The sequence below is a fragment of the Brassica napus genome, chromosome C8 (genome assembly GCF_020379485.1).
Source record: "Brassica napus cultivar Da-Ae chromosome C8, Da-Ae, whole genome shotgun sequence".
Classification (NCBI taxonomy): Eukaryota; Viridiplantae; Streptophyta; class Magnoliopsida; order Brassicales; family Brassicaceae; genus Brassica; species Brassica napus.
The window spans coordinates 8,697,122-8,707,621 of NC_063451.1; the positions used below are offsets into that span (position 1 = coordinate 8,697,122).

Sequence of the window (10,500 nt, forward strand, 5' to 3'; positions counted from 1 at the left end):
ATCCTACCCCAGCCTAGTCCAAAAGGAGGCAAAGTCAAGATAGAGACTTAAAACAAGCTCACTTGGGAGTAAGTCCCATGCGTAATCCTTGTACATATTGCATTGGTATTTTCGTTTTCATCATATTTCATAAAAAAAAGAGGGGAAAGTGTTGAAGTAGTGTTCAGGTGATTCATCGATCCGGTCAAGGCAAAGACTCGAGCGTGGGAGTGAGGTTCCGCAGCGACGCCACAAGGTCGCTCCAGCTGGGAGCGACGTGATCAGAGCGACTGGTCCAAGTCGCTTGCATTTTCGGTGTCCGGAGGTCGAGAGTCACTCTGGGAGCGACGTCTCGCAGCGACCACGTGAGGTCGCTCGCGTTTCTGTCGCTGGGAGCAACGTGATCAGAGCGACTGGTCCAAGTCGCTCGTATTTTCGGTGTCCAGAGCTCGAGAGTCGCTCTAGGAGCGACGTGACGCAGCGACCACGTGAGGTCGCTCGCGTTTTCTGCGACCCGGAGCGACCTATCAGAGCGACCACTCCAGGTCACTCCCGAGCCGATCCAGGTAAGTCCCTCTTCGATTTTGACCGGTTTAATTCGAGTTAACCAGCCCTAAACCTAACCGGACGACCCTAGACCTACCCATACCCACGACCTTCATCTCTTTCACTCTCCCTTCCTCTCACAAACACTCATACTCTCTCAAACAAACCCACACCAAAAATCTCCTAACTTTCTCAATTCTCACCCAAATCTCCTAGTTCTTGTTTCTAAATCTAAGCTTTCGCCCCAACAGTCTATTCCTCACCACCCATTCCCCATTTCCTTCCATCCAAAGCAAGGTATTGTGTTTTTAAATTCAAATTCGTAGGTCCATGAACCCTAGAATTTGAAAATCGAAATTTGGTCATTTTCTTGCTTGATTGTGGTAAAATAGACTAGGGAAAGCTTATATATCAAGTTGGGTTGTTGAATTGATGGTGGAACTGAGCTTAATTTGAACTTTGGCAAAATTAGGGTTCATGGATTTGGGGCTTTTCGAAATTGATCCTAATTGAGTGTGTTAGTGGGTGAGTTAGTATGTTAAGGTGTTGAAAGGTTTGATTAGAGAACCCTCTCATTCTAGAATTACTTTGATTATTGAATTTTACTTGTCTTGTAATTTTCACATGATGAAAAGATTGAGAATTGTGATTCTTTACGTTGCTTCTTGAAGTTTACATTTGCAAAGTCAATCGACTTATCCCTTTCCAAGTTTTGTATTTCTCAGGTACAATGGTTAGGAAAACTAAGGGAAAGTCGGATGCTGAGAGGCAAGAACCTGAAAGTCAAGAGTCTTCGTTGAGAGGAAAGGCTTTAGCCTCGGAACGAGCTGGTTCTGGGACACAAAGGACTTCTCGACAGAAAACCGTGGCTGCAAAGAAGGCAAAGGAGCAAGAGAAGAGGGCAGGAAAGAGTATAGCAGTTGCCACAGATGAGGAGAGTGGCGATGAAAGTGCAGATGAGCAGGCTCCTACAAAGAGGGCCAAGATGTCCAAGGGGAAAGAGGTTGCTGAGGATAGAGACAGGGCGAAAACTCCATCTGAGGAAGAGCTGTATCACCATTTGTTGAATGGGGTAACTTGGACTCCGACCAGATTCGCTGACCTTGATTTGCTGAAGGAGGTGGGTCTCGATTCTGATATTGAGGCAATGCTGGGGCACCTGAAGATGCCCAAACTCCTCACCATGGCCTACCCCACCTACCGGGATGTCTCCTGTCAGTTCTTGTCTTCCCTTGAGGTCACTTACCATGACGATCCACACGTGAGGCAAGGATGGGGCAAAATAAAGTTCAAGGTCAATCGGAGAGAGTACAACATGAACTTCAAAGACATTGGGAGAGTCATAGGTTTCCAAGACTTGGCAGACTAATCCCTTCCCAAGTGTGAAAACCTCCCCACTCAGCTTTGGAAGTTAATCACTGGAAACAAGCACTCTACCAGGGCTGACAAGAACTCGCATATCCGGCACCCGTCTGTACGCTACCTCCATAGGATGCTCGTCTGGAAGCAAGCTGGTAGTGTCACCGAGGAAGACATGTGACGGCTCTGCCCGCCTATCCGCCCCTACGCCCCACCTGGAACGTTGCCCCTTCCAAGCAACGACATCTATGCTTCCTTCGGGATGGTCAGCTTCTTCGTGAATCGTCTCGAGCACTACAGAGACTAGGCATGGTACACAACTGATTCGCAACCAAAGGTTGGGATAGGCGGGATGATCACGCCACTGCTCCAATTTCTGAATGTTCCCTTGGGAAAGGATGCAGCAGGGCCTAAGTTCATCGATGGCACGTACTTGAGGATTGCCACCTATTTCAGTGGGATGTATGGGAAGGACTACGTCTACCACTACTACTTGCAGGGCAAGCCGGTCGAAGTGGTTCTTCCAAACCAGAGACTGACGAGCTTAGAGAGACCTGGAGCTATCAGCTTCAACTTATCCCAAGAAGACTTTCTTGGAGAACACGGGTCTCTCGGTCCCATTGCTGCACCAAGGAAAAGGAGTGTTCCGACGAGACACGACTTCACAGAACCTCCTAGGGAAGAATCTGTACCCATCTATGGACCTCCACGCTACTACTTCAAGCCACATGATGGAGTCCTTCCCCCTGGTGCGCTTCGTGATGCTCATGACCACATTAGCCGACTTCAGCGATGGAACAAGGCACAAGACAGAACAATCGAAAAGCTGAAGGACAAGTGCAAGGCGCTGAGCAAGACGGTGAAGAAGCAAGCAAAGACTTCAGCCAAGTTCATGAAGAAGGTGGCCGATGTCTTGACCAGAGGAGGAATAGCTGGATGTAGCTCAGCGGACTTCGCCTTCGCGAACACATCAGTCCCCCAGCCCCCACCTCAGCCCACTGATCTTGGTTTCCCACTCACTGATAGACAGCTCCAGCGACAATGGAGGAACCCACCCACTCAGCCTTCCGCCTCTGGAAACAAGTCTCCATCCCTAGCCTCTTCAGAAAGTGAAGCTGAGATTGAAGAAGTTCAGAGCCAACAATGGTATGGAGACTACAGCTCAGGACATGGAGGTTACTACACCACGTTCCCACCAGACGACGATGATGATGGGGCATCTGCCCCCACTTACTATCTTTGAAGGTACTTCTCTACTTTCCCTTGTACATACCATTTCGTTTTTGCATATTAGTTTTCTCTTTTTGGGTATCTCCCTCTCCTTGATAACACAGAGACTGTGTCATTTAAGTTTGGGGGAGGTACCAAGTATTTGATCATGTTTGCTTTGATGTTGTTTCATTGAGTCATGCATTGCATATCTATTTGCATATAAAAAAAATCATTTAGTTTGCATCATTTGCATTTCTAGGAGAGTCTAGAGCATATAGGTTGCATTCACTTGCATTGGGAGCAATGATTTTAAATGCCTTGTAAAGAACACTACTTTGCACCTGAGTAGCTTATGCACCTCTCAAAAGGACTTGTATGCTTCGAGCCTTGAAAACTCTTCCTGAAACTTGTTGATTGCTGAAACTCAGTCTTTGAAGCCAACTACAACCTTATTTGAACTGAACGAACTTAATGCATCTTGCTCATGGTCCCTTGTGTACTGAATCATGGATATACACACTTGAGTTGTCACATCCTTTATGCCAATCTTTTTGACAACCTCTAGTGGTAGACCTCTCCCCAAAATCCCTTCCTCCGTTTAAGCCTTCATTGATTGATGAGTGAGGCCTTTTTCGGAAAGTCTTACATGCACATAATGTTGAGAGTATCGGGAACGACAATGCTTGATCTTCATTCTTGCTAGATTAGGCACATTATTGTCTAGCCATAGGATGGGGGTGAGTGTTGTGAAGTTTGATTTGGGAGTATGAGAAAGTTGAAGGAAAAGAGTGAACTCTTGTGTTTAATTGACTAGTCTTTATGGGATAAGTAGAGAAACTTCTAGCTCGATTTGTGAAAAGTCTTGGCCCCCAAACAAAAAAAAAAAAAAAAAAAAAAAAAAAAAAAAAAAAAAAAAAAAAAAAGGCTAGCAAAGTTGTTTAGAGCTAAGATTTGTTTAGAAGTTAAGAAAATCCTTTATAGATTTCAAAGAAAAAGAGTTTTATGTGCAAAGTGTTCTTGGGATCTTTTGGTGAGAGATGGGAGTTGGGTTTGACATTATGAAGTGATTGTGTAACTTGTATGTTTGGGAAAAGGGTAGAACAATGGAGATTGAGCATTGTATGCATGAGTTGGTCCCTTTCTTAGATATATTATGTGCAATGTCAAGGCTACTCGTTTTGAGAGTAAACCACTTTAAAAGATCATGGATTTTGAACCTCTTGACCCACTTGAATAAAAGCCTTCCCTTACTCAACCAAATGATTTGGACCAATTGACCATTTGCAAGAATTCACTTGATGTTTTATGCTTAATGAATGTGAGAGTTGGTTGATTGGAATGAGTGGATGCTTGATGATGAGTATAAGGGCAAAAGGAGTTGAGATAGGCCTAAAGAAGCTAGAGTGTAATAAGAGAGTGTGCTCATGTTAGATTAGATGTTGAATCGAGTGCTAGTTGTGTTTCTTTTGGCTATGAGCTCCCACCTTCAAACCTCTCTCCCTATGAGTTCTAGAAAGTTCACTTGTGGACAAGTAAAAGAACAAGTTTGGGGGAGTTGATATCTTGCATATTTGCATTGTCTTATCCATTCACCATGTGCATTTTGATCATATAGACTAGGATTTAGCCATGTTTAGGTTGCATTTTGCATACATGAGTCCTTATCAGGTATTAGAGTACCACATGGAGTTTTTGGAGACATTTGGGTGCATTTGGAGCTCAAAAGAGGTGATAAAGGTGATCATTGGACGAGCAGTGCATGGGAGCGACCTCACCGGAGTGACACCGTGAAGTCGCTGTGACACCCATTCAGAGCGACTTGACCAGAGCGACACGCCAATGTCGCTCGCGTCACCATCACCCGGAGCGACGTGACCGGAGCGATACAGCGAGGTCGCTCGCGAAGAGCGACCCGGAGCGACGTGGCGGAGCGACACAGCGAGGTCGTTCGCGAAGAGAGACCCAGAGCGACGTCTCGCAGCGACCTCCCAGAGCGACTACTGGAGGTCGCTGCGCGCCTTCTGTTTGCTCGAATTTATTTCTACTCAAGGGTCTTTTGGTCATTTCATTATGCACGTTTTTACTTCTGAAAACCTATGTTTTAAGTACTTTTGGCAGCCACCAGACAGATTATCTTTTGTTCTAAGAAAAACCTTTGGAAAGTTCATCTCTTGAATCATCTTTGTTCATCTAGTTATTGCAATTCTGTGTTTTCCAATTCGTTGTTGTATCCCTCTGTATGATTAATCTGAAATCCAAAATGGGTTTAAGAGGAATCATGAAGAGTAGTGAGTAATCACCATTTAAATTTATAGGTTACGAAGATTAAGGGTGATTAGGTTAGAGCTAGGATGTTTTAGAGTAGATCATTCCAAAACCTTGCTAGTAGAGTAATCATAATGCATCTTCTGAGTTAGCTTCTCAAAAGTTGATCTTTAGACATTTCTCACCCAAAAGGTGTTCGATGAAATGTCTAAAACAACTCTTCTAAGCTTTTAGCATATTTTGCCAAAGACATTTGTTGTTAGAAGTGCTAAGATAGCCTTAGACCTGTTAGTAATGATTGCTTCCATATTATTCAACCAAAGACATTTGTTGTTTGAAATGTGTTAGTAAATGAACATTCATCTAGACATAGAGTTTGTTTAGGATCGTGTCTAAGCTTAAGGTTGATAGTTTGATTGTTCGTCTGCCATCCTTAGTTCGAAACTTGATCACCCAAGGTCTAATTCCTATGCCCATGAGTTCTCATTTTCCTTAGTTAAGAAAGTCGACTCATTTACCGTTTTTATTATTCTGAAACTGCATTAGTATTAATCATTCGTTTAGAAAATCCTTTAAATCATCGGTTGCACTTAGATTAAGTAAGTACTTGCATTCTCAGTGCTTGAAATCCCTTAGAATGGACAATCATTTATACTACAACATTTGTCTTAGGAGCTTTGAAAACTCCTAATATAAGGTCTCGAGGCCAAAAAGCTAGATGCGGAGCCAGGAAAAGATTGTGATGTATGATTGGGTTTGATGTATGATTTTTGTGTTTTTTTAAAAAATAATTATTTTAATTGTGATGTATTAATACAATTCTTATCAACAGTTGTAAAATTTTAGTTTGTTTATCAAGATAATAATAGATATTAGAAAGAAAAAAAATTACAACAAATAATACAAATAATCAGTAAAAATATTAATTAAGAGTTATTTGCCAAAATAAATCATTTTAATAAAATATTTTTTTAAAGTTACATTTAATTAGTAAATGATATAAATCAGCAGTTGTAAATGATACATATTTTGAAATAACTTCTTAAAATTGATACTAATTTTGTGTAAAATGAATTGATGCAAATAATTTAAATTTTTACATCAATTATTAAATGAATTGATGCAAATTATTTGCATCACCAATTTTTTTAGTACAACTGATACAACTAAAGCAACATACTAACATGTAGTTCAACCATAATGTTTAAAATATGATACACGTTTAAAACTTGATGCACAATACAAGATGAAATAACATAGTTGTACTAGTATTTGAGTTGTACCGGCTTGTACATAGTTGTACTAGTTTTTGAGCTGTACCGGTTTGTACATAGTTGTACTTTGGCATTGAAATCGAAAAAACTAGTTGTACCACATAAAATTTAAACTTACCTTAGTTGTACCACTTCTTTATGTGTACATGCATTTGCCCCAATAAAATGAAATTATCAATTTTGTTAAAATACATTTCATGTATGTTTTCCAAAAATTATGTGGACAAAAAAGTTAACAAACCTTAAAAGTATAAGGTAGATCATGCAAACTTATGAGATGGTGTAAAAACTGCAAAAAAATAAAAAAAAATTATCACAAATAAAAATGAACCTATCTAAATACTTACCAATTTGGCCAGCTAATTATTTTTTTCCTTATAGAATATCCAATGGAATATATCAATTTCAGAACCTGAATAGTTGTACTAGTTATATCAGTATCACTAGTCTGGTAAATAAGACATAGTTGGACCAATTATACCAGTATCACCTGTGTTGTTTGATACAAAGGCAAAAGTTGTACCAGTTGTACCATAGACAAAAACGATTTATTCTACAATATCATGTTTCATACTTTAGCAACAATATATTATACCTTAGAATCTGACTCATAATGTTAACATACATATATTATGTGACTAAAACATAAAACAATAGAAAAATAAAGAGAGACATAGAAGAGTGAGAGAAAAAGAGAGGGAGAGAGTATACACTTACCAAGCGATTTCAGAACCAAGGACGACGCACAAGTGCTGTTTCACAGCGTCATAAGCTGTAGAAAGACCTTAAGAAACAGACGTAAAGGTTTGTGGATGAAGAGTTGAAGAAGAGAGCTTTGGTTGGTGAATGTAATGAATTTTCGTGGTGGTTGAGAGTGAAATGAAGAAGAAGAAGAAGAAGAATGATTAAATTTATGGTGGAACCCGGGCGAGAGAAGGAGAGATTTAATGAGAGATCGGACGGTCCAGATTATAACACAGAGAAAAGATCTGACAGCTAAGATGAATTTCATTAATGACATTGTTGTAATTATTTCATTCATTTTCTTCTGAAGATCTAACGGCTCATATTATAAGAGAGATGATCTGATCTAATGGTTCATATTGAGCCATCATTAAAAGCAAAATAGTAATTTTCCTCTCCTTGGTCTATGTAGATTTTTTTTGGATGTGTGAGACTTGTTTTTGACCATTTTGTCCATTTCAGATTTTAGTCCGTTTTTGAATAAGTGTCACTGACATTTTTCACATATATTAAAAAAGTTGCTGAAATATATGTAAATTGTTATTAATTACATTTTTTGGACCAATAGTATTTAAGATAAATAAAATTATTTATAAAATCAATGCAGTTTGTAATTAATTTTTAGCTGAAAATAAATATAATTTGCATTGGAATTGTAAAATGATATTTTTTATGTACAAAAAAAAATGTTAAAATGACACTTACGAAACAAAGGTAGTATATGGTGTTAAATTTGGTACGCCTGATTAGCTTTTTAATGGACCCGGAAGTAACCTAATTAAACAACTTGAGGTTCAAAAATATCTTGTTCTGGAAAAAACAGAATTAATTTATCTTATTTACTAAAAAGTGTTGGAACTCTGTTTTTGTAAACTAAAGAGGCTATTTTATTTTTACTTCCCAATTCGAATACTAAATTCTAGTATATTCAAATATCAAAAAGACTTTAAACTGGATGAGAAATAAATAATAAATGAGCATAACATGTAGAAACACTGTTAAAAATTTTAACAAGTGAGAAAAGTGGTTTACATCTAGGCTAATTACATCCCACATCGCTTAGCCGAGCTGCGCCGTTACAGGGTCAGGTCTGGATCTAAATTTTGGTGAATATGGTTCTTGGCTATGTTACATGAAAACGAAAGCGGGTACGTGGAAACGGAAGCGTATGAAAGCGCAGAAGCGAAATTTTAGAAAAAATTAGGAAGCAGATACGTGTTGAAAGCGTATCCATATATAAGATTTTTTTAAATCTACAACTAAAAATTATATGATTTAAATTTAAAATAAAGCATTTATTCATGGGCAATTATCCTAAATAGACAATTTTCAAGTTTTGATCACAAAAATAGACCACAAGGAGGAAAATGATCAAATATTTCATTTAATAGGTAAAAGTACTATAATATCCTAGATATATAAAAAATAAAAGATAAATTAAAAATAATAAAAAATAATAATTTTTTTTATAGTTTTAGATTATATGTTTTCAATTCGAACTTTTTTATAATTTAAAAAAAAAAAGAAATTCGAAATTTTTTTTTATTTCTTTTTTCAAATTTTTTTTTGTTATTCGAAAATACTTTTTGAAACTATTTTTAAAATTTTTATTTCAAATTTTAATATTTATTTTTTATTTTATAAAATTTTAAATCTCAATCCCAAATATCCATCCCTTAACTCTAAACCCTAAGGTTTTGATTAGTTAACTCTAGGGGTATAAATGTATATTTACCTCTTTAATGAAATATTTTGGTCATTTTGATCCTTAGAGTCTATATTTGTGACATAAACTTTTTTAGTGCTTTCATAGGGTATTTCCTTTTATTCATTTATAATAATTTGATGATTTCATATTAAAACTATAAAAATACACATAAATTAAATTAATAATAAATTATTATATTAATTATTTTTAATACTATATAATTAATTGACATAATATATTTGAATATATGATTTATCTTTAATAAAAAACTCAATGCCTAAAGATAATTTATAGTATTAATTTTAATATTTGTATATTTCTATTCTCTATTCAATACTATTAAAATTTGGATTTTATATAAATTAAAAACTATAATTTAATATTTTTATTGATATAGGACATTGTGTTTTTTTAAAGAATGGAAGCGTGATTCAAAAACGGAATCATAAGCTTCCAACATGTTTTGAAAGAGAATATTTTAGAAGTGTTTTGGAAGCAAGATTCCGTAAGCTTCTACAAGGTTCTGATTCCGATTCTTGTTCCGAAGCGGGAAGCGGACGTTCGATGAAGCTTCCTTGAAACGTAGGTTCCTGGACCAATACAAAATATTTGTTTTAGAGTATATGTTTTAGGGAGGCTGTATTGAATTGTTGATTTTAAAATGTTTTGGTTTTGTTTTAAAATTTTATGTTATTCAACTAATGATTTCAAAAAAAAATTCTCAAATCTTGTGTTATTGAATATGACATTTATCTAAAGTCACCACAAATCATATGTAATCTACTGTTATTCAATTAACAATTTATAAAAGCCAAATCAAATCCACTATTATTGAAAGACAAACAATTCTAAAAAGAAAAAACTAACAAAAGGATGTGAAGCAAACTTTGTTATGATTTTTAGTCAAAACTAGCGTAACACACCTTTATACCTGTTATTTGAAAAAACCCAAAACCAATATAAAAAGTTGGCCAAAGAACTCGATGATCCATATCTTAAATGCTACGACTCCACTCCACCACAGTCTCTCCCAAACGAGTGTCTACACTAGAATTTTTTGTAGATATGGTGTTACAAAGACTATATATTAGTTAGTTTGGTTCATATAATTTCTATGGTGTTATATGACTAGTTGCCTTCCAAACAATGGGAGATCCTAAAGACGTAAAAGGTAAAAAAAGTAAAGGTCAGTATCGGTCGTGGTCTGAGCTTGAACACAAGTTGTTATTGACGTTACTAGTGGATGCAATCAATCAAGGTTTTTGTGATGCCAATGGTAAATTCAATAAATTGACGGTGGAATCGAGAATACTAACAACTCTACAACAACAACAACGTGGATCTACAAAAACCAATGGCTAGTATAAAAATATCATGAAGATCTTGAAGTCTAGGTACCAAAGCTTTGCAGAT

General features: G+C 37.0%; 1 long non-coding RNA gene across 1 annotated transcript; it reads right to left on the minus strand.

Annotated features, from left to right (window-relative positions):
* Positions 1-6,559: 6,559 nt before the first annotated feature.
* On the minus strand, positions 6,560-8,791 carry LOC125591648. Its single transcript, XR_007327753.1, has 2 exons — positions 7,353-8,791; positions 6,560-6,924 (listed from the first exon to the last, which is right to left on the minus strand). It is a non-coding gene; the product is annotated as an uncharacterized LOC125591648 (long non-coding RNA).
* Between the last annotated feature and the right edge of the window lie 1,709 nt (positions 8,792-10,500).